Here is a 27,896-nt window from a genome sequence, read left to right as displayed (position 1 = left end):
ACACCAAGAGATTTCCATCAGAGCCTGTCTCAGTGGGTTTTTCTCCCTGGGGTTTTGGGCAAATGTAGAAACAAGCTGCCATCAGCTCGATGTTGGCAGTTGTCACTGTGGTGTTACTGCGGCCTTCAGAGCTCCATTCCTACCATTATAGATCGTACTCCATCATTCGGTTACAGATAAGATCGTTACTGCAGTCCTCTATCTAGCACAATAATTCTTTTGATACAAACTCGACTGATATTTATACTTATGCCTTTCCTTATATCCTTCTGGAAAAAACCTAGGTAATCTGTTTACGTTTTCCATTACATAACAACTGTGCAGGTCATAAACTTTGTTGTAATGGGCGATATTCTACAATTTAATAATGTCAAATATAAATCAGTAGTCGTTTCTTCAGGTTTGTTAGTAACCTTTTCATTATTTTAACACCATTTGCAGCAGATTGTGAATAACCTGGACTAGGTGTGATGTGCCTGAAAACACGTGCTATGGTTAACTATGTATCTAATAGTGTGTTGTTAAATTACTAGCCGTGAATTATTATTAAGACTAGCAGATTACTTGAATATAAGACAACAGAGTCTGCTGCACACAAAGAACACTCAGAGCTGCAAAATGACACCAGGCTGACCTCAGAGCTCCAAAAGCATGGACCTCTGTTACTTGAAGAAAAGGAGAATCCCCATCAGATGTTAGCACTATAGGGCCTATGACACACACATATCCAGATCTGATTCCATCCAGGCAGCGGGGTTCACGAGCACGTGCGCATGCGCACACACATATACATGGCTCATTCCATTATTTTCTTTAGTTCCAAAGGTGAACTATCCCCATTTCTCTTGAGTCTGATTTCAACTAGAGTTCTGCATCCAACCCCCCCTGAACTTTGGGATCTTCACTTTGCAGACTGGGCCCATTGCACAGACAGGGGAAATGAAGCTGAAAGGGAGAGAGATGTACAATGATCTGGGTTGGAACTGGGGACGCTCAATCTGGGCTGTAAGCTCAACCTGTCATTGCTTAACCGAATTGCTCCTAAGGAATAGTAGTAATGGGCACAAGCCACCTTGCCAGGTCCTGGGGAAGTATCGCGGCAGCAGATCACAATGGTGGAGATGAATAACTAGACGGCTCAAGTTGTCAGACCAGCTCCTGTTTTTAGTAACTCGCCAGGCCCCTTAACTGGCCTCCCTGCAGCCAGGGGGACTCACAGGACCAGCAGGTTCAAGGCCCAAGTGGGAACACAGGATCCACTCTGAATACATCCCATTTAGCTGGCAGACCTCAGCCAACCCCCCGCCCTGACACCTAAACTACAACAACTCATCCCATCTCCCTCCGGGGAGCACAGTCCCACCAGTCTGTCTTTGGGCAGAGGCCTCAAGCTTTTTCCATAGCAAGGGGGATCTTACCGGAGAGCTCATCTGCAGAGACATCCCCTCCTGTTTGCAATGACATGGACCCCAGCTCCCCTGCCACTGCGTGGAAATGGACCCCCCCCCCAAGCACTAAGCCAGAGTGAGAAGGGACAAAGTGCCATGGCCATTGCTGTTTAAAGGCATTAGGCTGGTCTGCGGACAGCTTGTTAGTAACGTATTGCACTCCGGCTCTTTCCCTAGCGTTCTTCCACCTTTCCGCTCCCTATAACAAACCATGGCAGATCTTTCCCTAACATATCCCCAGTGCCTGTTTGCATCTCTCTCCCTCTTTCCCCACATTGTGGCTACCTCCTCTATGGCACAGTATTGTAGGTTCCTGACAAATCTGAGTGCTTCTGAAAAACAGTAGGAGCATTTTCTCTCTGGTAGCACCTAGAGGCCGCACCCAAGGTCAGGGCTCCATTGTGCCAGGGCCTCTACAGACATAGTAAGAGACAATCCCTGCACCAGGAGTCTCATAGTCTAAATAGACAAGATGAACAAATAGTGGAAGGGGAAACTGAGGCACGGAGAAGGGAAGTGACCAGGGAGAGAGATGATGACAGAGCTAAGAATAGAACCCACGTATTCCAGGCTAGTGGCCTAGTCATCAGGCCACTTTCTGTTCTCCTCTTCCACCTTATAGCCTGCTGGTTTTGAGATGGGCCATCTCCTCCCCTTTAAGCTCCATTCTGACCTATCCTTCACAGGAAAAGCATCAGTGCTTGCCTTGTCAGTTTTGCTGCAGCGCACAGGTTCCTAAACAGCAGCAGTGAAAACTGATGAGCTCCTAGCCAGGTTTCACTCCACTGCAGCTCAGCAAAGCTTTGAGCAGCCGTGGAGGTGCTGGAACAAACTTTCTGCAGATTCAGGAAAACTGCACTGCACTTCTTGCACTTGGTTCATGCTTAGAAGGTTTCCTCCCCAAGAACAATGGCTAAGAGCTTACATTTTGGGGGGTTTCTGCAGAAGTTGCTTGCACTCACCAGGCAAGATTCTCCTTCACCGCGGGTGAGTGCATGAGTGGATTTTTCAAGCCCTATCCCTCTCATTCACAATCACATAACATCCCCTGTTGCAGAGACAACAACTGCATACATGGCGCAGTAACATTAGGAAAAGCATTTCGTGGACTCTTTGCTTCCTTTAATACAATCTGCCAGGCGGGAACAAGGAAAAGGATCCATCACCATGTCACTAGCCAGCAATCCGCAGTGCACCATTGACCCACAGAGTGTGCTGGGGAGCTGGGAACATCCCAGGGGATTTAGGGCACTGCAGACCTTTCCCAAACCTCAATGGGCGGGGGGGCGGAAACTGTGGGGAAAGCTCCTGGGTCTTTGTAGGGCAGGTCAGAGCAGGGGCCCATTGTGCAGCTGGACAGCTCCTGAGACTGCAGGCAGGGCTTTGCCAGGGTATTAGGAGACGCAGGAGTGGGACAGCCCCTGTATGTTACAGGGCAGGGCTGAGATGGGGAGCAGAGCCCAGGCGAGATGGGGAGCAAGGGGCCCCCCATGACACTGCAGGGCAGGGCAGGGCAGGGCAGAGCTGTGCTCCCAAACATTTTGCCCTGGGCATCTCCACCCTTCCAAGTCCATCTGGTGACCAGAGCTTCACTTGGGACTTCCGTCACCAGCCCTGCATCAGCTGGGCTCTGACAAACAAGTTCATCAGTGCAACCGCTCAGCCTGGCACTGCTGAATGGATGCTTCCACGTTAATTGGTGAGAAATACATGACTCAACCTCCCTTCCTCCTCCACGCAGCTGCGGCTAAGGGGGTGGGAGAGGAGGGTGAGCAAGACGGAGCCTCACCCCAGCGCTTCCCAAAATAACACCTGAACCCAGGCTGCCTGCGACACTCAGTCCCTTCGTTAACATCGGACAATGCTCACCTATGCCAGTCGCTTTAAGATGGGGCTGAAGGCAGGAGGGGTTCACCGGGTCTCCCACTGCTTCCCACAATCGCAGAGGATCCACAATGAGAGGATGTTGCAAACCGCTGGGGGTGAATCCACATGGGGCGGATTCACCCTCGCGCACAGGTGCCCATTGAGGGCGTCAGCGGTGCCTTGGCTTTGCACTTGCCCCCAGTCACACCCCAACAGAAAAAAAACAATGCTGCCAAGATCGTTGAACTAAGTGATTTGCTCAGCGGCATCCCCAGGCGAGCCTCATTCCTCAGCAATAAGGCCCGTCCCACGGGCAGAAAGCTGTCATTTCACCACAGTGAAGCCCTTTACCTCCGCAGTTAATTATAAATGTCAGTTTGCCTTCCCCCACTTCCCTCCACACTGAGATGATAAAAGTTGCTGCACTGACAGCCCTGGGAGCTGGCACTGTCTCTGTCAGAGCTAAATCCTCCAGCCCTGTACAGAGGAGACAGCACAAGGCCCATGCACGACTTAACCCTGGATTGAGGCCTAAGACTCATTGAGGATAACACAACTTTATCCTCAGACCAGGCAGTGGCACGGCAACTCCTCCTCCATCACCTGCTGTTCACCAGTGTGTCTCAGCCCCAACCCAGAGCAAGGGGAGCTGAGCCTCCCTGCTGAGTCTGGCCTGGTGCAATTCACCAACAGGACTCCATACGGGGAAAATTGGGCCAGGTTCTCTGGTCTAGTGTGCAGTAGGCCAGAGACTTGATGATCTGATGGTCTCTTCTGAGTTTTAAAAAACCAGACTACTCTCTGTGACCTGCATAGAGAGAGTCAAAACATTTGATGTCTAAACGGTTGGGTTTTCAGCTTGTTGAGAAAAACGGGAATTTTCTCAAAAATAAATACACAAAAAGCCTGTTTTGTTAAAAAAAATCAAGCCCTTTGTTCAACAACTGAAGGTTATTCGGGTTTTCAGCAACTGAACCCCCAAGTTATCAATTTTAGGGTTTTCAGTGAAAATCTGAAAAATGCCAAACCCCATTTTTTTCCAGCAAAATGAAAAAGAAAACTTTAGATGAAAAAAAAATTTCCTGTGGAAAAAGATTCCCGGCAGGCTGCTCATTTGTAAAGGTGTATTAAAGTGTCCGGCCACATGCTCTTTCTGGTACATACCCAAAACATACAGCAACCAGGCAGGCTACAGGGTCAGAGCAGCTGAATCAATCAAATATAAGCAGTTAGAAAATTTAGGGAAAGGAAAAAACCAGAATTCCTGGTTAAAATCTTTCCCTGGGGGGGACGGAGGGAGGAAAGTGCAATCAAACACCATTCTTTTCTTTTGAAATTATAAGCTATCCAAGAGAAATTCAAAAGAAACTCAACCTTGTTGTGTGCAACAGACAAGATAGTAATAGTAGGTAACAGTAAGAGTCTATATTCCACTAAGCTACACTGGGGGATTTCAGTATTAGGTGTGGTCTTCTAACAAATACAAAATAAAACTTTGCATTTCTATAGGTCGCTCCTTCCATCTGTGGATCTCAAAGCACCTTCCAAATATTTACTCTTCAACTCTCAGACCCCTGGGAGGCAAGTGTCTTTCTCACCATGATATAATGTGGAATTTGAGGCACAGAGTCATGATGTTACTTGTTCAAGGAAACACAGCAAAATCAATGGGAAAGCCAGAAATAGAACCCGGGGTGAAATTCTGGCCCATTGAAATCAATGGGAAAATTCCACCTGCCTCAGTAGGGCCAGTATTTCGCCCCAGGAACCCCAATTCCTAATCTCCTGCTCCAGCTGCTAAACCCCTCTGCCCACTCAGAGCTGCAGATATAACCGGAGAGTCCTGATTGCCAGTCTGCTGCTCTAATCACTAGACAATTTTTCTTGCCACGTCAGCAGCACTGAAACAAACAGTCGCAGGTGAACACAATTTGTGTGTGCAAGGGAAAGAAAATGGAGATGTCAGTGATGCAAGGACTTAGGAGAGATGTTTAAAATATCACCTGAGTTTGTTTTAAATGTGGCGAAATAGTTTAGAAACCCCTTTTCCCACTCGACTGGTATCATACTGAACATCCCAGTCAATGTTATTTAAATCAGAGCCATTACAGCACATAATTTATATCACTATGTATATAAATATAGCTCTCCACGTACATTGGGCTAATACAAATACATTAACCAGGTTCAATGCAGAAAGATACTGAAGATAGAAAAGTCTTTGTATTATTCGAAATGGAGGCTGAGGGTCAGATTCTCGGTTGGTGTAAATTGACATAGTTCCACTGAAGTCAATAGATCTTTGCAGAATTACACCAGCTGAATACTTGGCCCTGCCCTTTTGAAGATGGGATTTGTGATACAAATATATCACTTTAAAAAAAGGGCTTTTAAAATGAATCCACTGGAAATTCTCCCCCGGCGTGTTTGTTGCGTATTGTGTAGCTACGTTTCAGGGGAAGGGGAGATGCAGGCTTGGTAAGGAAGGCTAGAGATGAAGGGGTATTTGCCAAAGAGAACTGAACAGGGGTCCCCAAGACAAAACAGAGCCTGGTGAAGTCAAGGGGAAGGGAAAGCGGTGGTATTTCCTACATGAAACATTTAATTAGGATGCAGGAAGGGTACGCTGGGCGCGAAGGCTGGTGGGGGACAGTGGGGGAGGAGAGCACGAAAAGAAAGGAACAAAACTACTAGTACTGGAGGGCTTGATGGCTTAATTACCATATTCAAATCTAATTAATTCCATTTTGCATAAAAAGGCCAAGCTGGGCGTGGGACCAGCTTTGCAGATGGCGTCTCGTGCTCAGCACCATTTTGGGATGGGCGGCCATTTTAGAGCCAGGCACGGAGGCACAAGATGGCTTCGCCCATCACATTCAGCCAAAGAGCATCTGCTCTGGGTGCCCTACTTTTGTCGGGCAGTGAGAAGCATGCTCAGCTGGCTGCCCCCTCCCACCCCAGGTCTCTGCAGGATAATAGAGAAAAGGAGCCAGCCCCTATTTACCATGTTGGCGAGGGAGGAGAGGGGCAGGGGGGGCGTGTTTAAAAGGGACACAAATGATGCAGGCGGCAAAGTGGGAAGAGAAGGATTGGGGGGGGAAGGAACAAAGCTAACGGGGCTACGTATTTAATTAGTTGCCACTGGAGCTCCTGACACCATCTCCTGAACCCAGCCCTGTCCTCCGGGCAGCTGGAGAGCCAAGATGGGGGGCACTGCCCCCCTCCCGCAATTCTGGTGCAGTTGGCGTCCGTGGATTCAGATGGAAAGATGTCCGGGGGAGTAAGGGGTTAGTGTCGACGTGAGGATTAATCTCACTAAAGCTAGTTACTGTAAACCAGAGGGGCAGGCGGACATAGCTGCTCTCAGGACTTCGGAGTAATCACAGCTGCCATAGGACAGGTCCTAATGAGAGTGGCCTGAGTGGCACCTCTTGGACTGGTCGGTTACCCACATGGGCACTGTCTGGGCCTGTGAGTACCTGGGCACTGGGTGTGGTAGCATGGCACCTCAGCGAGACGCCACCTCTCAGTCTCAAGAAAGTGACACTCCTTTCCCAAATAACTGATGCTCTTGAGAGGACTCCTCCCTAAGGGCCAGCCTCCAGGAGCAGCGGGTGACCAGCGGTGTCCTGGAGCTGGAAACACGGATACTCCCTCTCGACAGGCCGCATCCTGCTTCCACTGATGCTGAGCGGAGTTCTGTTGTTCATTTCCCTGGGAGCAGCTCCGGGCTCCAGAATTAGTGGGGGTTGGGGGGAGTTATTTCATCTTTTTGTAAGAGCTGGGGGAGCACATCATGACTGACTGGAAGCACACTCGGAGATCTTGAGCCAGCCTCCAGCCACTGTGAACCAACGCCTCTCCGCCGACTGCCACTGACTTCAGGGCAGTGACACTGACTTACGCCAGCCGGGGGTCAGCTCTGTGTGTTCAGAATTTCCTCTCTGACATTACTGGCGTAGGGAAAATTCAAGGCAAGCTGAGCCAATACTGTTTGCAGCCTCTGATGCAAGCGAAGTTTTGCCTGATATCCCAGAAACTGATCTTCAGCTGAACCAAATGGCAACCATTAACTGCAAAATCAGTACTGGGAAACAACCAAACGTCCTGGCTTTAAGTGAAAACTTGCACAATCTCTCAGTTTCCCAGAAGCTCAGACCAGTGCCATGAAATGTGAAAAATGTCCAACTTCTTGGTGAATATTTTGCATAACATTAGGGTCACCTTCCACCAGGGCCCAGGCACTTCCGGCCAGTAGGATCCAATGGCTCATGATGGTCTAGTTCATTTGTCCTCCACTTCGGAACAGGTATTAACTGCGCAAAATGGCTTGAGTTTTACCGGGGTCAAACTGGATTATCACAATGGTCCCTCTTCCAGCTTTAAAATCTGCAGCTTTAAAAGTGCAGATACTATCCCAGACAATAGCCTCTTTTCGTTCCCACTAGGCACTGAACTCATCCCTACCCCACAAATGCTTGTGGGTACAGATACATGTGCATGAAGGGTCTCCTGGAACAGACTCTGTTCTTGTCAAAGAGATGGTCAAGGCAGGTTCCAAGGAAGAATTCATTTCCTTCTCCCATGAAGGCTTGGGGCAGGATGTTCCAAAGAGCACAGTTTGCTGGGTATCAGGATGACCTATTCTGACAATCTAGACCCTAGGATCTCATCTAAAGTCTACTAAAGTCAATAGAAAGACTCCTATTGGCCTCACTAGCTTTAGCTTCAACTCTTAATATCCACCACTTAAAATCTTAATGGCGGAGGAAGCTCTCTTCTCTGGCTGGAATGATGACTAGGAAGGACCTTTCCACTAAACAGGGCAGAAGCCTTTTGTCTAGGAGGAGATTTCCCCCTCCCCATCACTCTCATTTTGAGGGCAGGGGCTCGGTACCTCCTCCATCCCTTCCACACACCCCCCCAATGGGCATCCCACTCACAGCTCTGCACTGGCAGAGCTCAGGTGAGATCTTCAAACAGAATCCCTCAGGAATCTGTCTCTGGGGGCTCAGACAAGAACTGAGAACGCTTTGCCATCTTTTGGAAGCAGACGCTGCGACACAGAGTAATCTGAAAAGGAAAGGAAAGCTGGGACGGAGCAGGCAGTAATTTCAAAGAGAATTGTTAACGCAGGGCCTATGGTCAGGCTTGTTAGCCTTTCTTACATAGAAAAGGAAGAAGTCTTTTGTTCCCGAAAGTGGCTGCCAGTGCTCCAGAAGGGAGAGGCAAGCTGGCAGCCTCCCGCCCCCACCGCCTCCCAAAGAAACGTCACAGGAGACGATTCAACAAGACAAAATGGCCACCCCATTAGAAAACACTCAGCTCAGAGCCTGCAGCTCCTGCGAGACTGGCAGCAATCAGGAGCCAAGCGAAAGGCTAATAAATAAAGATGTCAAAGACTAGGACGGGTGCCAGTCCTTCACCCTTGTCTAGAACCCAGTCAGCCAAGAACACCAAACCACTTCACGGTCAGTTGAACAAGCCACACTGGTAGGACAGTATTAGCCTCAATCCACAGCTGGTTTGGCCGAGGCACAGGGCAGTGAAGTCATTCATCCACACTGACCAAACACCTTCAGAGTAGAAATCAGGCCACGCAGCAGCCATGTTTAAAGATGGCGGCTAACAATAGAGAGTGGGCCACAGGGATGCACTCCTCTGCCTCGTAAGATTCAGATTTCCACTCTAGGGGCCTGATTTTCAGAGAAGACAAGCACCTACAGATATCATGGCCTTCAGCTGGAGCTGTGGATGCTCAGCTGCTTCAGAAAATCAGGTCCCAGGTCAATGAGGCTTGAAAATAGCCATTGCTAGCTGATGGCAGCTGAGACACCTCCATAACAGAAGTCGATGGTTCTACGCCCAGGTCAAAATGGACAAATAGGTTAGGGGGTTGTTACAGAAGTGGATGGGTGAGATTCTGTGGCCTGCATTGTGCAAGAGGTCAGACTAGATGATCATAATGGTCCCTTCTGACCTTAAAATCTATGAGTCTATAAATATCCATCTCACACAAACCACCATTCTCTTAGCAGAAGCCTCAGCAGAGCGGCCAAGGATTGACTGGGCAACAGAGACCAAAGTGGGGCAGAGGTGAGCTCCAAGCTGAGGGGGAAGCACATTGGTGTGAGGTTAGGTACTGGGGAAGCTTGCCATATTGCCCATGCTCTGTGGAACGGGAGACAGCATGCTGTACATGGACCTTCAGCCTCTCTGGCTCTCCAGTCAGCACAGAGCTCACATGCAGATGCACAGCGGGAGAAGAATAAAAATATCCTTGTTACCGTGTGGTTGATGAAGGGTGACATAACAGAGCCTGTGAATCCTGCAAATGGGGGTTCTGTGTTTAGAAACACACAAGGAAAGGTGAAACTTCTTTTTCTAATGCTTTGGACAGCTCCACTGTCATGTGAAAAGTCGGAGCTTTTAAGTCCCCAGGGTGTGTAGTTTTTCTCTTGACTAACTCGCAGGGATCTGTTGTTCAAAGAACATGTTCCATTCCCCCCTCGCCAGTGTGAAGCAAACAGCTAGGAAATTAAATACCTCAAGCCAAAACCCAAGACCAACCTGGGGTGTGGGATGGAATCGGATGTCACTCAGCTGGTAAACTTGACTGCCCCCTCCATGGAAAACAAATGAAAGGAGGTTTGTGCAGCATAGGAAGGAGGGGTCTGTGCATTCAGATGGAGAGCACTGGCAGCCTCTGTGGTAGTAAAGGATCGGGAGCTAAATGCCTCAAGGAAGAAATGTTCCTTTACATATATATATATATATTTAGGGCTTTGTTTGTTTCTTAGGCAGCCAGGATCAATGGAAAGTGACTTCACAGCAGAGAAATGAGGACACTGAGAGCAAGGGGAAATGGACTCATTAGGGAAGGGGGAGTTTATGAGTTTGCCTCCTCTGGAAACTTCCTCTGTGGACTGAGTTGTTTACATGGGGTTGAATTTTTCACAGAGCCAGATTTGCCAAGGCTCAGCACCCACAACTGGGGTTGGATATTCCAAAGAGCTCAGCTTTGCAAAAAGCGCTCGGAGACATTTGCAGCTAGATTTTTGGAAGAGTTCAGGACCACTGGTTGGTAACGTCCCACTAAGAAGTTTTTCCCTGGGAAAGGGGCATTAAGACTCAATGGAAATGTCTGTTTTTATTTAAAATTTCTGTTTTCTCATTAAAAAACAAAAAAACTCAAAGCTGAAAATTTCCCAGTCACCAAAAACTGCCTTGTAGAGTTGGTTTGTTTTGTTATGAAAACCTGTAAAAAGAAAAAAATCAAAGAAAATTTTTGATAAAAATGAAAAAAGAAATTGTCAACAAAATTTGTTCATGGTAAAAACTAAATAAAATCATGTCCTGGCCAGCTTGAGAGCTCAACACCCAGCCTGTGAGAAAATATGTCCACTTAGCCGCTCATGCTGAGCAATGTTACGTGGCAAGCGATCTCCCTGAGATTCGACGGGTATTTGAGAAGAGCAGTGCTACTCAATGAGAGCACGGCTGGCATGGTCTGATCTCTAAACAGAGGCTGAATGCATCTGAAAATTTTGGCCTTCATTTGCGCCCAATGGGAGGGCTAGGGGGTGCAGCAGGCATCCCTTAAACCCAGGAGGATGGGGAGGACCACCCCCTTGTTATTATTTCAGGCTGGGATTTCTGAAGGATCCTAAGCAATAGAGGGACCCAACTTCCTTTGAAATTCAACAGGATCAGACACCAAATTCCCCTGGACTCCTTGGAAAGTCCCAGACTCAGATTAAAAGAGACCAAGGGTTCACGCGATGCCTGAACCAATTCAGATGGAATGAGAACCAAACCCGAGACCTGGGCCTCAAACCCAAACTGGACCTTAATCCCTGGAGAAAACTGGCTGCATTGATTTTAAATCATTATTGTCCTTCCTTTCCCTCTTTAATTCCTGCTTCGGGGAGAGGCATTCAAATATCCAGAGGGGCCATTTCCTGTGGCATCTCTGGCCCTGATTCTGAGATTTCAAGCCCAGTTTTGCAGATTCTATACGGTTCAGATGGGTACCTTCCAACAAGCACCTTCATGCTTCCTTGCATGCTGCCCCTCCCACTTGGGATGGGCTCCTTGTACATAAAACCTGCTCATTACCAGAGCTGTTCAGGATTTTTTTGACACATTTTTTTTTCCATCAGAAAATGCCGATTTGTCAAAACCAAAACTTTTTGCAGAAATGTACCGGTTTTGATGCAAATTTTGTTGGGTCCAGGATGGAATTTCTCTCTCTTGCTCTCTGGCCCAAAGAATCTTTAACTATTTGTATAAAATGAAAACAGGAGAGACTGAGTCTATAGCCTGGGACACTCATCTGGGATGTGGGAGTCAGGACTTGAATGTGAGTCTCCCATGTCCCCAACGAGATGACTGCTCTGACCATCAAGCGATTGGCTGGCGTGGGGTGGGAGATGCTCTGTCTCTGAAAGGGCTAGTTTTTGTTCCAATCACAAAAAGAAGGAATCTCAAAATCTTGACGTTTTTCACAAATTGGAATTCTTGTTTCCAGCCAGCCCTACTCATCCTCCTCCTCCTTTGTCATGATGCCGAAAAAAACTTGTCAAGGGTCAGGCCGCAGACAAAGACGTCTGCCTGTCACCCTGACCAACACACTCTCATTGTTTCCTTGTACTCCCCCGTCAGTCTGTCTCCGACTGTTGTTGCTTGGTTCATATTTAGATTGCACGTTTTGGGGGGCTGGGATGGTCTTTTTGTTCAGGTATTCGTACAGCGCCTGGCACAACGGGATGCTGGTCCAGGACTAGGGCTTGTAGGCACCATGATAACACAAATAATGATGATGATGATGATGAGTTCTCCCAGGTGACATTCACCCCAGACAGAAGGCCGGCACAAGGCCTAGATCCTTTAATTCCCATTGAAACTCATGGTTGGGACTCCCAGAATCCCGCTCCCCCATCCAGGTCCAGCTCCAGTCTCCACAGGCTAAAATCCTGCCCCTACTGCTAATTGGCTGTCATACTGTGGCAGAGAGGGGCCTGAAAGCCAAGATCCCAGAGCCAAATGTCCCCCGATGCAAGAGAAATTGAGCCACTGGACAGAGTCCCCAGAGAGTCGCAGGTGTTTGACGGGGGTTCCTCACTTCTATCACCCATCCAAGGGTTTCCTCTGATTATCATCCATTGCTCTGCACTCCCATCCCCCTCCCAGGTCTTCTCCTGCTCTCCTCAGCCCTTCATCCCAGGAGGGGATGCAACCTGAAGCTCAGGGCTCTGTCTTGTCTGCCTTTTTCCTGCTGCAGAAACCCACCTTCCTTAAGATCACCAGGAACCACGAGGTGTTTGGGCTGCAGCCACTGGCTCTATGTGTCCAGGCAATTCTTGGTGGCTTAGGGATCAGTGGAAGGGACTCATCTAGTGGTAGGTCTGAGTATGTGCGTGGGGTAGGTCAGTAACAATGCAAGAAAAGCTGAGGCTTACCTTCTGCAAGACAGCCGGGGCCTCTAGCGTCCATGTGTGCAGTAGGGTAGCTCCTTCCCTCCCTGGATCCCCCAGACTTTCATCCTTGCCTTGGAGTTATACAGCCAAGCCAGCCAGTCATCAAAAGCCACTCAAAGCATTGCAGGTAGAAGACAATGACATTAATCTCTTCCTGACCAGGCAATTCCTCATAGGTGGGAAAAGTCTAGCCCATCCTAGGCCTGGGGAGGTGTAACCTGTCTCTGTCAAGCCCTCACTGTCTCTACGCAGATCCTGGGTCAGATTGTGTTTGTTTTCTCAAGTTTGCATTGTGACCGTGCGTTGCAGGCACACACGCATCTAGGCAGTTCTTACGTGCCATGGTGTAGGTCACATTCCAGCTTAGAGAACAGAACCCTCTTGGCTATGCTAACTTCAAAGCCTGCATGTTCCAATGTTCTTTATTTCCCCTTCTGAACGAGGGATGCTTCTTTCTATCCCTCTTCCCTGGCCGGGATTGGTGCAGAACTGCATCCATCAGAGGTGGCCGTGGTTTGGGTTTCTTCCTCTTCACCAAAAGGCTAAAGAAAAACAAACGAACAAATAAAGAGAGGGTTAAACGATGTCCTGGTAGAAGGTGAGAAGTATGCTAGGTCTCTGGACCTTATCCAGATAACAGCCCCATTGTGCTGGGCTCTGTAAAAACAAAGTCTCTGCCCTGAAGAATTTACAATGTAAAGAGAGTCCTGACCTCCTGAGGCACAGACCCAGTAAGTGACTTACGCCTGGTCACACAGGGAGTCTGCGGCACAGCCAAACACTGAAGCAGGTCTCCCAAGTCCAGCATCTTACCCACAAGCCCATCTCCAAACAGCATAATAAATCTGACCTGAAGACGAGCTCTGTGTAGCTCCAAGGCTTGTACCTTCCCCCAACGGACGTTGGTCCAACAAAAGATATTAACTGACCCACCTTGTCTCTCACAATGAATATTTGGCATTTACCTAGCACCTCCTCTCCAAAAAGATCCCAAAGGGCTTGTCAGTCCTAGCAAAAGGTATACGTGCCTCAATTCGCCCACCCTGAAAAGCAGTCATTGCCAAGAAGAGATGTGTTTAACAACCTGTGGCAATCCTAGATAATACCTTAGGTCAGGAAGTAAAGAATACTGTATCCAGTTGAAACTACATGTAAATTGGAATTTGGTCAGGACACTGGGATTGACATATGCTCCTGCTCTTGAGGGGTGGTGGGAAGGTGAAGTAACTTGCCTCAGGTTGCAAGCAGGCCAGTGGCAGAGTCAAGAAGAGAACCCAGGTGTCCTGACTCCTAGGCCAGTGTCTGATCCACTAGATAACCGCTCTGCCTCTCACCTAGTCTTGTATTCCTACTACTGAACTGACATCACACTTCACAGCACCAGGATGCTTCCTTGCAAGGTCTCCTGCCCCCACGGGGGGCAGCTGAGCTACAGAAGTGCCATCTTGATACTGCGGACCCTGATTTTGCCCATCAGATCAAGATGTCATGCAGATTTTCCTCTGCTCCCACAAGCCTCAGGCAGCCAACCTCCAACCCTGGTCTCTAGTTCCAGAAAAATTAAGAGAGTCACCAAAGCTTTGCAATGAACCCCATCAGGTTCTCTGGGTTAGGCCTTGGCAGAATCAAAAAAAATGCCTGCAGCGTACATTGCCACCTAAAAGTTATACAACAAGCAGCCAAGTGAGTGGGATATGGGGAAATCATGGCAATAGGGAATTATTGGACAAGCATAGACCCTTTCTTGCAAAATCAAAATGGATGGGGAGTCAGATACCTGATGTTCCTTTTCTCAGATCAATGGATCATACTTTGGTTACCCACCCTATTAAATATGTGGCTTTAACTGTTTTGCTAAATCCCATTTGCGTCCGAGGAGGTCTCTAGAATTCCCCTATTTACTCTGCGGCACAATCGGCCAGTGAACAGGGAGAATGCACCCCAAAGTTCTGTGTCTACCGGCCTGTGGTGGACTCTCCCTTCTCCTCCCCAATTCACTCCTTTTATGTAAATAGAAGACTTGAGAGAATAAAACATGAGCTCCCCAGATATCAAAGAGCCCGAGCAGACGTTCTCTGCTCTTGAGCCCGCAGCAAAAGTAGGGGCTGGAATGGAGCAGAAAGGAGCTGATGGGCCTGATTCTGATCTCATTTACACTGGCTCAAATCAAGGGTATAACTCCAATGACACCAAGGGAGTTCCACCAGCCTAAGAGCTGAACATGGGAACTGCGCAGCACAATGCTGAAGTACTGGTAAAATGCTGGGCTGAGGCACTTCTTAAGATCTCGGCCAAATGATTTGCTTTTCTCTAAGTCAGGGGTTCGCAAACTGGGGGGTCGGGACCCCTCAGGGGGTCACGAGGTTCTTACATGGGGGGTCGTGAGCTGTCAGCCTCCACCCCAAACCCCACTTTGCTTCCAGCATTTATAATAGTGTTAAATATATTAAAAAGTATTTTTCATATATTAGGGGGGACACACTCAGAGGCTTGCTGTGTGAAAGGGGTCACCAGTACAAAAGTTTGAGAACCACTGATCTAGCTCCTTTCCCCTGAGGATCTCAAAGCACTTTACAAAGTCAGTCTCTAAGCCTGACACCCTCCCCAGGTCAGTATAACCATCCTCATTTGATAGAGGGAGAAGCTGAGACACACAGAGGGGAAGTGACTGCGCTAGTTCAGTGCCAGGCCTAGAACCCATGAATCAGAGAGGCCCAATCCCCCTGCTTAGCTCCTAGAGTATATCGCAGACTCACAGGATGGGAAGAGACCTGAAGAGGTCTGCTAGTCAGCCCTCTGCACTCAAGGCAGGGCTAAGTATTATCTACACCATCCGTGACAGGTGTTTGTCCAACCTGCTCTTAAAAATCTCCACTGATGGAGATTCCACAACCTCCCTTGGCAATTTATTCCAGTATTTAACCACCCTGACAGAATTTTTTTCCTAATGTCCAACCTAAACCACTGTTGCTGCAATTTGAGCCCATTGCTTCTTGTCCTGTCCTCAGAGATTAAAGAGAACAATTTCTCTCCCTCCTCCTCATAACAACCTTTTATGTACACCTCTAACCCGATATAACGCAACCCGACATAACACAAATTCAGACAGAACGTGGTAAAGCAGCGCTCCGGGGGGGCAGGGCTGCGCATTCCAGCGGATCAAAGCAAGTTCAATATAACGCAGTTTCACCTACAACGCGGTAAGATTTTTTTGGCTCCCAAGGACAGTGTTATATCGGGGTAGAGGTGTGCTTGAAAACTGTTATCTTGTCCCCCCTCAATCTTCCCTTTTTCGGACTAAACAAACTCAGTTTTTTCAATCTGCCCTCACAGGTCATATTTTCTAGACCTTTAATCATTTTTGTTGCTCTTCTCTGGACTCTCCAATTTGTCCACATCCTTCCCGAAGCGTGGTGCCTAGAACTGGACAAAATACTCCAGTTGAGGCCTAACCAGCACGGAGTAGAGCAGAATTACTACTTGTGTCTTGCTTACAACACTCCTGCTAATATCATCCCTCTTGGTTTAATCAATATCCTAACTCATCCCCTCCTGCTTCCCCTGGCCAATAGCATCTGCCACAGGTACCAAGGAGGCCAGCCTGTCTGACGGTGATGAGTTTAGAATAACACATGTTGGGACCGCCATGGCCCTTCAGCACGTTCCGTCTAACAGGAAAGGTTTTGCACCTTCCTCTTGCTAGAAGGCTGGAAAAACCAGGCTGCAATGGAATCATATGGGCCTGAAGAAGGCAATTTTTGCTGCCATGTGTTGGTACCGACCTGGACAGGTTGCCGAGGGTGGCCAGCACAGGCTGGAGCAGAGGGGGAGGAGGGAAGGTGGATGCCGAGAAGATGGAGGACTCAGACACAATGGTCCCATTCACTGGGGCCTAGACATGGACTTCAGCCCTTCCTGATCAGACACAATAGGGGCTTCTCCGCTCGCCACTTGTGTGCATTGTCAGCAGGCAGCCGGTCCACACCCCTCCTTTCCGTCCCCCGTTGCATAATGGCACTGCATTGTGTGCTTGGCTGGACAAGGACTTTGTTTAGGAGAAAAACTGTGTTTGTCTGTCAGGAGAGATCAGGCAAGAAAGAGAGAGGGAGGGGCTGGGTCCCCACACTACCCCCCTCAGCTCTGGCCTTCTAAGGCCTCAAACCCGGCTATAAATATTCAAAGTGCTGCAGAGGGAAACTCCTCTTTGGGAACGCTCCCCTCCCAGCTGTAAATTACAAGGAGCCAGACGGACAGACCCATCTGAACTCCCGTTCCCCTCCGTCCACATTCCCCAGCAGCCATTCCCAGCCCCCCTGCCAACCTTGGGCAAATGTTATGGCCAGAAGAGACCATCCTGCATAGAAAACAGACGTGCTGAGGGCAGCAGTGTCCACTGCCCTGCTCCTCGCCTAGTCGGCTGCAGCCAGCACAAAGGTGGTGGTGGAGATGGGCAGCGCTCGCGTTCTGATTTCACTGCCCTTCTCACACACTCTGCACTGGCGTGAACGGTACAGGGCCCTGGACACAGCTACCGGTAGAGTGTCTGTCCTGGAGGCAAATGGCCCTCGGTGTGTATTTACCTCCGTGTTTCCAGGAAACGCTGCAACAAGCTAAAATGAACTGCCCATGGCACCAAAGCATGCAGAGAGCCGCTGCCCACCTCAGCGGTGATGAGCTGAGAGGGTGGGTCGTTAGCGTGTCTGCTCCTGCCTGCTTTCTCTCTTCCAGGGGCTGCTGCTGCCTTGCCTTGAGAACCTCATCTGATCTGAGAGACTGACAGGGGATTAAGTTTCCCTGCAACATTGCTCTGATTGTAACAACGTCCAGCCTGTGGGGAAAGGCGGGTAAAAAATCCCTCCCTGATAGTCCTAGCGAGAGCCACAAACAGCAGGATTAATGGGAAACAGGCATTAATTTAGATATCCGTAGCTGGATTCCTTTTATTCCCCCTTCCCCAGCACTTCTCTGAAAGCCTCAACCTGTTAAAAGAAGCAGGAGCCTGGTTTGCTGCCTCCATGTTCCCTTTGCCAGGGCCTGGGGCTTGCCAGTGAGACGCGGCTCCCAGAGCCAGCTGCGGCGTCGCTTAGCCAGGGAAATTCCTGAGCTGGGTGTCTCAGCAGTGGCTGTAGCTGCTCCTGAAGTGGACACGGGGGTTGCCTTGGTCTACTCACCTCCCAGGCCCACAGACTTCTCTTGCTGGACCTTCACTCACAGTGAGAACTACTGTATGCCCTTCGCTGTGCTTGTACCAGGCCTGGCACACCAGGGACGTGGCTGGCAAGAGTTCCCGGCACGACCACCTCTGCAATTCCTCACGCAGAATTGCCAACCTCTTGCCAGGAAGCTACTGGCCCCCATTTCCCATGGCCCCCATTGCCTCTCCCCAGTGGAGTCACTTACATCAGTGCAACGCGGGCGTGAAATGTTCCTGTTGTGATTAGGGCAGTGTGTTACACACACCTTGCACTAGCCTGAATGACTCCATGAGGTGCAGGGCAGAGGGGAGCTGGGCCTTTTGTGCCATCACTTACCCCCCTGTGTGAAGTGCACATAAAATGCTACCAAAATTCTCCACTCCCCTGGTACCTCTCTGTGCCCACTCTGCACAGGCGTCACAGATTAGCACAGCAACAAGGCAGGGAAGAATCAAGCCCCAAAGGATCCAGATAAGCAGCCAAGCTTTAGGATGCCTTTCCAAGCTAGACTTTGAGGTGACTCTCTCCTGAAGGGATGTTTCGTCTTTGGAGCCGAGGTTTCACAGCTGGAGCAGGTCAGGAGACAGGCCAGACCCGAACATTGGAGACCAAAGGCCTGCCTAGCGCTCAGCTCCTCCTGCAGTTCAGGTGGCAGCCAGCTGTGCCGTGAATCTGCAGGCCCACAACCTGCTGATGGCCCATGTGACCATGTTCTTAAATTAGTGCGAAGACTCTCTACTAATTATAGTGGTAGTTGGCTGCTAAGGATGTGGTGGACTCTCTGTCACTGGGACCTTTAAATCTAGCGTGGCTGCTTCATTCTAACAGAGGTGCTGGACTCAGCTACTAGTTAGCGGGTTCCTCACAAGGATCTCAGGACCTGTGTCTGCAGGAGCTTAAACTAGATGGTCTTATGGTCTGTCCTGGCCCCCCAGTCTATGAACCAGTGTGCCAGTCAGGACTCTCCTGACAGCACCAGTCAGTGGCATCTGAGAGCAGATTCCCTGGGTTTCTTGTGGCATTGGGAGTGGCAGGATCAGGGCTTTGCCAACATTGTATGTTTTCCCAGCTGAGCACACAGCCTGTTGGATCCAGTTTGGGCAGTGTGTGTGTGTGTGTGTGTGTGTGTGTGTGTGTGTGTGTGTGTGTCTATTCTTTGGCTCGTAGCACGTAAGGTGTGACTGGAGATGAGCCCTGATCTCCTGGCAAATAGGAAGTGATTAGCTCGTCAGTCAGAAGGGGATGGAGATACTTCTGCAGGGCCCACACTTCTTGGCCAAGCAGCCCCATCTCACTCACTGCTCACACAGCAGCCTGGTAGTCCTGAGGCTCTCTCTGATTTAAGGGCCCAATCTGGTGCCACATCCACTCCTGTCTGATTCAGATCCTTCTGGCGTCAGGCCCTACAGAAGGACAAACCGAACCAGCCTCCTCCTTCCCCACGAACACACTTGCTCCTGCTCAGGGCATGGACTGATGACAACAGCTACCCTGACTCTTGCTCAGAGAACATCTGATGTATCAGGAGACCCAGAATCCTTCACTCTGGGCCCAACTGGCACTTGTGCAAAGTTAGCGAGGGGGGATTCCAGTTCACACTCCCTTTGCACGAAGTGCCCATCAGTGAGCAATGGGCCTCAGCCTCCCAGCAAGAGCCGACCTGGGGCAGAACACCTTGTGCCTGCAGAATCCCAGGCTGTGAGGACACACTGCCGTTGGCTGGCTTGCTGCTTTCTCGGAGATGAACAGGGCACAAACTGTACCTGCCCGGAGAAGCGCTGCTTTGTGGGGATGATGCAGACCAAGCCGGGGTCGGGAAAGCTGGGAACTCTGGCTGTGCAGCAGTGCTTAGCTGGCTGCTGCTTCTGCTGGGGAGGAGCACAGCTGTTTCATTATCAGAGACTGGCAGTGCCAATGCTGATGGGGGGGGGGCTGGGGTGTCACCGCCATGTGCAAACTGGCTCTCACACGTTACACACACAAGGATCCTGCCAGTGCACAGCTAAACTCCAGCTCCTCCAAATTAACCATTGGCAGCTGAGCCCAGCCGGTCACGTCACGTGCATCTCAGTAGCAGAGGGATGCTGTTCCTCTGAGCTGCACACAAACGCAGTGCCTGCCCTTTCCCCCTAGGATTTGATGATGGTGCATTGCCCTCCACTGGGAGCAGTGGCAGCAGCTATGCCAGGGCTGCGTGTAGCTATTCCAGGAGGTGGATATCACACACACAGACAGGAAAACTTCTTCTTCTGCTGCCCTTTCAGAGGTCTAATGGGCCCTGCCTCTTTCTGGATGGACATCTACGTTCCCACACACCTGTTCCTGAAATATCAGCGCTCCCTACGGAACCAAGCAGCACATCCCAGAGCCAGTTCGGAGCAGGATTTCAGACGCTGTTTCATAAGAGGGGGAAAAAATTAGTTAGAGCTGGTCAAAAGACTGTGGTTTCCCATCTGTGAACCATTTCAGAGGAAAATGAAAACTACCAAAAATTGCCGTCGGCAGTTGCTGGTAGGCGGATTAGGTACAAAGGGAACATTTGTTAATTTTTGTAATCTCAGTTGTCAAAACAAGCCAAGCCACCACCATCCCCCAATAAACCTCAGAAAGATGTTCAGTTTTTATGAAAACCTGTTTGTTTGTTTGTCTGTTTTTATGAAAAAAATGGAAATTTTCTCCCCAGAATTTCAATGTAGCCTAAAAGCCAATTTTCAACCACCAAAAGGTGACAACATTTTTCTGACCAGCACAGATGCTTCCCCAAACCATACTTGGTCTCCAGAAAAGCCAGCATCAGAGACTGGAAAACATCCCCCATCTCTCTGCCGAACCCGGGAGAATGAGCCTGCTACCAGCTGCTCCAGCTAAGTTTCCCTTCCAGGGGGAGATTTCCCCATTGAAAGTTTGTTAGATTTGTAGCTTTTTATAATGTAGCAAAGGAAGATCTGAGACAGGCGGAGAAAATAACAAGTGACAGGCTCTGCTTGCTCCAAGTGGCAGGGGAAGAGTCTCTGTCAGAGACAGGTCTGCATCACATTCCCTAAATCCCAGGACCCCAAAACTTCATGGCATGTTGGAGTCCAGATCTGGATACCCCAAATGCTGGGTAAGTTTGGAATCCATGTTGTGGGCTTTACTGTTATTGGTTATTTGCATTAGCGCCCAGAGGTCCTAGTCACTTTTACAGCCCCATTGCATTAGGTGTTGGACAAACATAACGATAGACAGTTCCTTCCCCTGAGACTACCCAATCTCCAGTCTCCACTTTTTATCTCAAAGCAGAGTCCTCGGGAGTCTATTGACTCCTGCATTTTCTGCGTGTTTCTGACCCCTTTAAAACCCACTCTCTGAAAAAGAGGAAACAGCTTTGTGAAATAGTCAGGACCACAGTGAAAATTACTTTGGCCCAAAACAGGAAACCTGGAAGCTCCCAGCAGAGCGCCACCCCACCCACTAATCTTTGGTGAAGTTGAGAAAAGTTTGGGTAGCTACTTGCACCCCCACATTGTTTTTCATTGCAGGACTTGGCTGCACCTAGGGGCACGTCTACACACATAGGTGCTGGAACTAGGAGTGCTGCAACACCCCCTGGCTTGAAGTGGTTTCCATCGTACACAGGGTTTACAGTTTGGTTTAATGATTCTCAGCACCCCCACTATACATATTGTTCCAGCCCCCCCGTCTACACAGCTACAAAGGTGCAGCCTGAACTCAGGTTCACAGAACAGCGAAGATGTGGGTGTTCTTTCACTTGGGAAAGCAGCTTGAATTTAACCCCAGACTTTAACTTGAGCTGCTAACCCAAGAGAACAGTCAAGTTGCCATGTCTTTGCTGCTCTTTAACTCAAGTTAAGGACACTCCTTCTCTGCTGTGTCGATGGACCCGAGAGCTCCCAGCTGAGACAGAAGCAGAAGCTCCATAAGGGCCAGGCCTGACCTGGGCAAACTTGTTAGATGATTGGCAAGTGAAAGCACCAAAACCCCTTGGGAAAGGACTAGGGAGGAGGTTTCCATTCACAGCATGCTGAGTGCAGAGCTGCCTGGCATCGATGGTGACTCTTTGGTTGGGATTTCGCTGAAAAAATGAAACTTGGGTATGGACCGTTGTGGGTCCGCACAGCCAGGCTTTACTGGAGCCGATGAGCTCCCTGCCGCTCCAACCCAAGCTGCTCCAGGAATGCACAGATTCCTTGGGCCTGATCTTTCCCCTGGAGCTTTGGACTAGTCAAAGCCACGGAGAGAAATGGCCGCTCTTTCCTCTGGGCTGCATAGAGACCCAGACTCACTGAGCCAGCAGGTCGCTCTCTGACCAAGCAGCACGGTGGCTGGGAAGAGACTCTCCTTTGGTAACTGGGACCGTGGACTGACAATTGCAATGCACATGCGGGGAAGGGATGTGAGCTGGGACACAAAGGGGAATTGTAGGAAGGGTTGAGACTGAAGTCCTGAGCCAGGCCAAGGGGCAAAATCCCCCCTTTCTCCTAGTGCATTCTGCACATCTGTCCTGACCTGTAGCCCTCAGCAGTTCCAGTGCTGGTCTTTCTGCATACGGCTCTGCTGTCAGCCCTCAGTCTCCATCTCTTCCCGCTCGGGGCTGCACACCCCCAGCTCCATTGATGCCTTTCGATCCTGACCTGCAGCCCCCTAGCCGCTATCCCAGTCCTCGGGTGCAATTCCTCAGGGCCTTGCACCTTGTTCACACCTGTGCAGAGTGGGTGTGTGAAGCACTATGGTCCTGCTCCCTGCTGTCATTTGCACCAGTGTAAATCCGGGGCATTCCACCTGGGGTAACACTGGTGTCAGTGAGAGCAGGATCAGCCCCTACGCTCGAGATCTGGCTGTGCTTCACGCCCCCTCCACCAAGCGTCACGGGGAGGGTCCAACCTCTTGTAGTCGCCCAGGTGAAAAGGGAGCAAGAGGCAGCAGGGATGGAGCTGAGCAGTTGCAGAGTCCGAACTGTCCCAGGCAGATGCGGAGCAGCAGGGCTGGCTGGGCTCCGAGACGAGGAGGCCTGTTCCCAGCCAGCACAAAGTAGATCCACACACTGGACTGGAAGGTGATTAGGGCGGGCAGCAGATTAATTATCTCATTGGGCGGCTAATGCCCTTTCACTGGGAGCGGGGTGGGGAAGTATTGTTCAGGCTCTGGGATTACATCAACCAGGCTGGAGCAGACAATGTGCTCCCTGGGGGAAGCGCCAGGGGGAGATGAGGGAGGCAGGGGCTGAGTCTGTCTCAATTAGAACAAGTTCAAGGCAAGGCAGAGGGGGGAGAGGGGAGGATGAGGTGAGGGCAGAGGGCTTCCATTTGGCTCCAGGAGGAATGTGAGGTTTGGGGGAAGAAATGTATCATTACTCTTTGGGGTCATTCATTTGAAAACTCATTGTCCTCTTCATGTTAATTAAGCCATGCAGGTGAAACACTAGGGAGGCAAAATGCAACCTTGCCTGCAGGCTCCCTCCCGCTCCCCCAGAGCAATCCCCATTTAAAGCTGGGGGAACTGAGGCACAGAAGTGATAGGCTACATTCTCAGCAGCAGTTGGAAGACTTTTTCTGGGGGGGGCCCTCCAAACTCAAGCACCCCCAACTCAAGAGTCACTTGGGGATAAGCAAGGACTCATTTGCTCTTGAATCTGAGGTCCAGGGACCTTGGGGTCTGGCAGCCAGAAGTTGGGGTGCCCACAGTCAGTGGCCACTTTGGAAAGTTTAAGCCTCAGTGATTTCCCCCCCACATTTCTGGCAGAGACTCTGGGTGTTTGTAGCCCAGGCTGATTGTACATGTTACACAACTTCCCTTCTCAGGTCCACCCTCCCACAGCTGACCACGGGGGTGGGATCCTGGCCCCCAGAACTCTTTCCAGGTGATATGAATGCCTAGTGCATGTGCAGATCTAAATGCATGTTACAAAGAGAGTGAACGTCACTGCCCTCCTTTCACAGATAGGGAAACTGAGGCACGGAACAGGGTTGTACAGATGGAGGGCAGGGTCAAGGGATAAAACAGACAATGAAGGCTGTTTTTTTTTAGTTAAAAAAGTATCCACTTTCTCCCTTGTCACCACCTGTATTTATTTTTATGCTGTGATGGCAGCTAGAGACCCCACCCAAGAGTGGCTGGTTGTGCTAGGAGCTGCACGTACAGCCAGACAAAGGAAGCATTTCACAGATGAGGAAGGGAGGCCCGGAAAGATTAAATACCTCACACGAGGTCACCCAGTGGGGTCTGTGGTAGAGCTGGAACCTGAGCCCAGGTCTCCCTCCTGCCTGAACCACCAGTCGACCCTTCCCTTGCCACTTGGTCACCGTTAGCTGACGAATGTCTTGTAGCCATCGCAGTAGAAGTGAGCAGGGATGTGAAGGAGGAGGGGTTAGTGAACCCAAGAGTCCTAGCCAGAGGCAATATTCATTTCTCTGTCCGAGGGGGCTGTACAGCCCCAATTACCAGAGTGTCCAAGTGCCTCCCAGCACCCCTTGAGGCAGGGCAGAGCCATTCCCCTCCCTTGTACAGACGGGAAGTGAGGCTCAGAGCCCAAGAGACTTGCCCAAGCTCGCGCAGAGCCCCCAGGTCTGAGTCTAGTGCCCTGAGCACCTCACCCTCCTTCCTCCTTAACATCAGCCTGAGATGGACGCTCCAGGGGCCCTGCCCTGCGGCCAGACCCAGGGCCAACCCCCCTCTTCCAGCCACTTGCTCTACTTCCTGGGCTTCAGGGGGGTTCCGGGGCTGACAGCGGGGGTGGGGTGGGGCTATTTATTTATTTATTTTTGCACATTCATGCGAAATCTCCAGCAAGCGCTAGGCCCCTGGTGGCACGTAATGGTGCCAGGTTATCAGCCACTGTCTCTGCCTGTCCCTCTCTCCCCAAACTGGTGATTAAGCAGCGGGCACGCAGCTGCCATCCATTTTTAAATAAATGAATAATACATAATGGGATGATAAATAAATAACGTCCATACGTTTGAACTTAGCCTCTGAGAAAATCCTTTTAGTTCAAAAGGGCTGGGCGCTGGGAAGGAGGCTGACGTGCATTTCCAATGGGCCGCCATTCAGAGTCTGGATTTGGGGAGAGACAAGAGCGGGAGGGTTAAGGACAATTCAAATGCAAAGGTGGGGGGCAGGTTAGGTAGTCGCACATGATGGAGAGGCTGCCGCACATTCGGAGCAGAGATGGGGCTACTGCAATGGAAGGGCCAGAATAACCTGAATGTCTAGAGCGTCTCTCCCCAAAGGACCCCATAGCACTTTACAGAATGTCCACACGTGACAGTCAATCCGGAATAAGGCAGGGTTTGAGTCTGAGGTGCATTAACGATCCCTGATTAACTCCATGTGTGGCAGCTGTTGTGACAATGAGGCCTATAAACTTCTTGCCTGCTTGGGAATCCACCAGGAAAAGCAGGTCCCGTTACTGTTAGTGAAGAACATTATAAGCAGGTGCAAGTAAACCAGGCTGAAAAACTGAATGAGTCCAGACCAAACAGCTGCTGATAGAACTCCAGGACTGGGTTGAGATCCTGTGGGTCTGGAAATTAATGAACCAAAATTGGTCTCTCAGAAACGAGGCCTTATTGGTGGACAAAATAATGAGGGGAGGGGCTATTCCACCCATCACTCCCTCTTTGGGTCCTTAAAGAAAGAGACTTTGGAGGGGATATAAGAACTGATGGAAGCTACCATCCTGTGTGCCAACCCCACTGTCTTTGGAGACCCTCGGCCTTCATCATCCTAATCCTGAGAGATGTCCTGACCAGACCAGGCCAGAGAGATGGACCCAGATGGCATTGGCACTTCCACCAACTCCAGCTGAATCCCAACCACCACCTAGCAGGAAATAGGATCAGACTTCAACAAGCTCCAACCCAGTTCAACTAACTTCTCTTTTGCCCAAAGGGTCAGTTATCACCATCTGCGCGACCATCCAGCAAGGAGGTTTGCCTCGGAAAGCAAAGGGGATGGGCACACGGCATGGTGTTAAAGTGAAAGCCGGATTGACGCCTTTACATTTCAATGTTGAACTGTTTCGCCTTCTTTTTTTTTAATGAAAGGAGAAAAGAAGATGTAATGATGCCTTTGCCAAGCAACCAAGCAAACCAGGGTTCTGCAGAAACCCCCAATCTCTATAATATTGTTTCATTGTTAGACAGTGAAAGAGTTTAAACCCTTTAACCCTTTTTTGGCCCTTGACATCCACACAACACCACTCTTATTCCAGAATAAGTTTTATTCCAAATTAGTTAAGAGCACTGAGGGCTTGTCTTCATGTACAGTGCTGCAGCTGTAGCGCTTTAATGTAGACGCTGCTCCGCAGATAGGAGAGCTTCTCCCTTGGCTCCCCTAATCCACCTCCCTGAGCACAGGAGCTATGTCAGCCAAAGAAGCCCTAGTGCTGTCTACACAGGGGGCTAGGTCGGGAGACCTGTGTCGCTCAGGGAAGTGGACTTACCGATATATGTCTGTAGCGTAGGCCTGGCCTTCAGACATAATCTCTTACCGGGGTGATGAGTTATAACTGCACCTCACCCCATAAATCCCCTTCCCATCCCATTCCACCCCCAACCCACATTGTACATCAGGAGACAGAATTAATTGGAGGAAGGAGACGAATTTCTGTGCCAAGAGGCAAATGGCAACCTGAAGTGAAGAAGTGAGTCCAGGGCAGCACCACCCTAGTGAGGACACCTCAGTAGGCAGCCAGGGGTTGAACCTTGCCTAAGGAGGAATTCCTGTTTAGCACGGCCAAGGAAGTATTTGCCAACAGTTAGCCCGGACGGCATTGGGTAGCCTCTAAAGGAGGTCCAGTCAACATGGATCAGTAATTAGCTAAGGCCAGGTCTACACAACACACGTATTTCGGTATTTCTCCGCGCTCAGCAGGGTGAAATAGCCACACCCCTGAGCGATGCAGTTATTCCAGCCCTAGCCGCCTGTGTAGACAGGGGAGCGTCTCCTGCTGACATTGCTACTGCCTCTCGCCAAGGTGGGTTTTATGCCGACTAGAGAGCGCTCTCCTGTCGGCTTAGAGTGCCTTCCGCAGACGCGCTACAGTGGTGCAGCTGCACCAATGCACATCTGTAGTGCAGACCTGTCCTCAGCCACCACAGCTGGGAGTGGAAAGGCAGCGGCTGGCAGATGACAGAAAGGCTCCAGGTTGCTGGAGCAGGCATGTGGTGCTGGGGAGGAGAGATTTATGGAGAGACTAGCCCTGGCCGTCTTCCTTCAGAAAACAACGCAAACGAGGAGGACCACTGCCTGCCTGTGCACTGCCTTACTCCAATGTGCCCTGCCCACACACCGGGGTGGGGTGCGGTGGGAGGGGAAGATGGAGGCTGCTGGCAGGTTGTGTGCCATGGATCTGCTGCCTTGTGCTCTGTGGGGACTGAGAGCCACTGAGCCAACTTTAATTCTTTGAGCAAACTGTTCTCATCTGCCTGTATCGCTAAGTGGATATTGATTTATTAGGCTGTAATTTAAGGCAGAATGCTTTTAAATGAACTCACACAACAAGCCCAGCACCAGAATAAACAAAGCCTGATTCATTTGTTGCTGGTTCCTTAGCAGCCCTATGGTCCGGCTGCTGCCGGGTCGCCCAGACAGTGCGGGCTTTCCCCACCAGGGTGCAAGTCCAGGCACCGAATCATTGCATGGGGTGGGGAGGTGGGGGAGATTACTCATGGCAATTTGGCAGCCTGATCCTCCCTGGCCTTGCACCTCATGTCCCTACCTACACCAAAGCACGAAGGGCGACCTGGTCAGAATGGCAGTGTTCTGCACTCGCTTTTCACCATGTGAAATCCGCACGTGGTGGAGGACGGGAGAATCAGGCCCTGTATCTATGGAGTGAGATTGGGCCAGCTCCTTGCACATCTTTTTACACCCAGACTCCAGTGTTACCTCTGTACAGATGCTTTTCC

The 27,896-nt window shown here is 50.1% G+C and overlaps 1 long non-coding RNA gene across 1 annotated transcript in view; it reads right to left on the bottom strand.

Annotated features, from left to right (window-relative positions):
* Positions 1–27,896, bottom strand: part of LOC127040221 (uncharacterized) — a 134,962-nt gene that overhangs the window by 39,203 nt on the left and 67,863 nt on the right. Inside the window, exon 2 of the long non-coding RNA XR_007771406.1 lies at positions 12,776–13,335. This is a non-coding gene — a long non-coding RNA (uncharacterized LOC127040221). The remainder of the gene's footprint in view (positions 1–12,775; positions 13,336–27,896) is intronic.

This window comes from Gopherus flavomarginatus, chromosome 24, assembly GCF_025201925.1.
Source record: "Gopherus flavomarginatus isolate rGopFla2 chromosome 24, rGopFla2.mat.asm, whole genome shotgun sequence".
NCBI lineage: Eukaryota > Metazoa > Chordata > Testudines > Testudinidae > Gopherus > Gopherus flavomarginatus.
The sequence above is the reverse complement of the archived record's forward strand: the minus strand, read 5'-3'. Positions and strand labels throughout refer to the sequence as shown.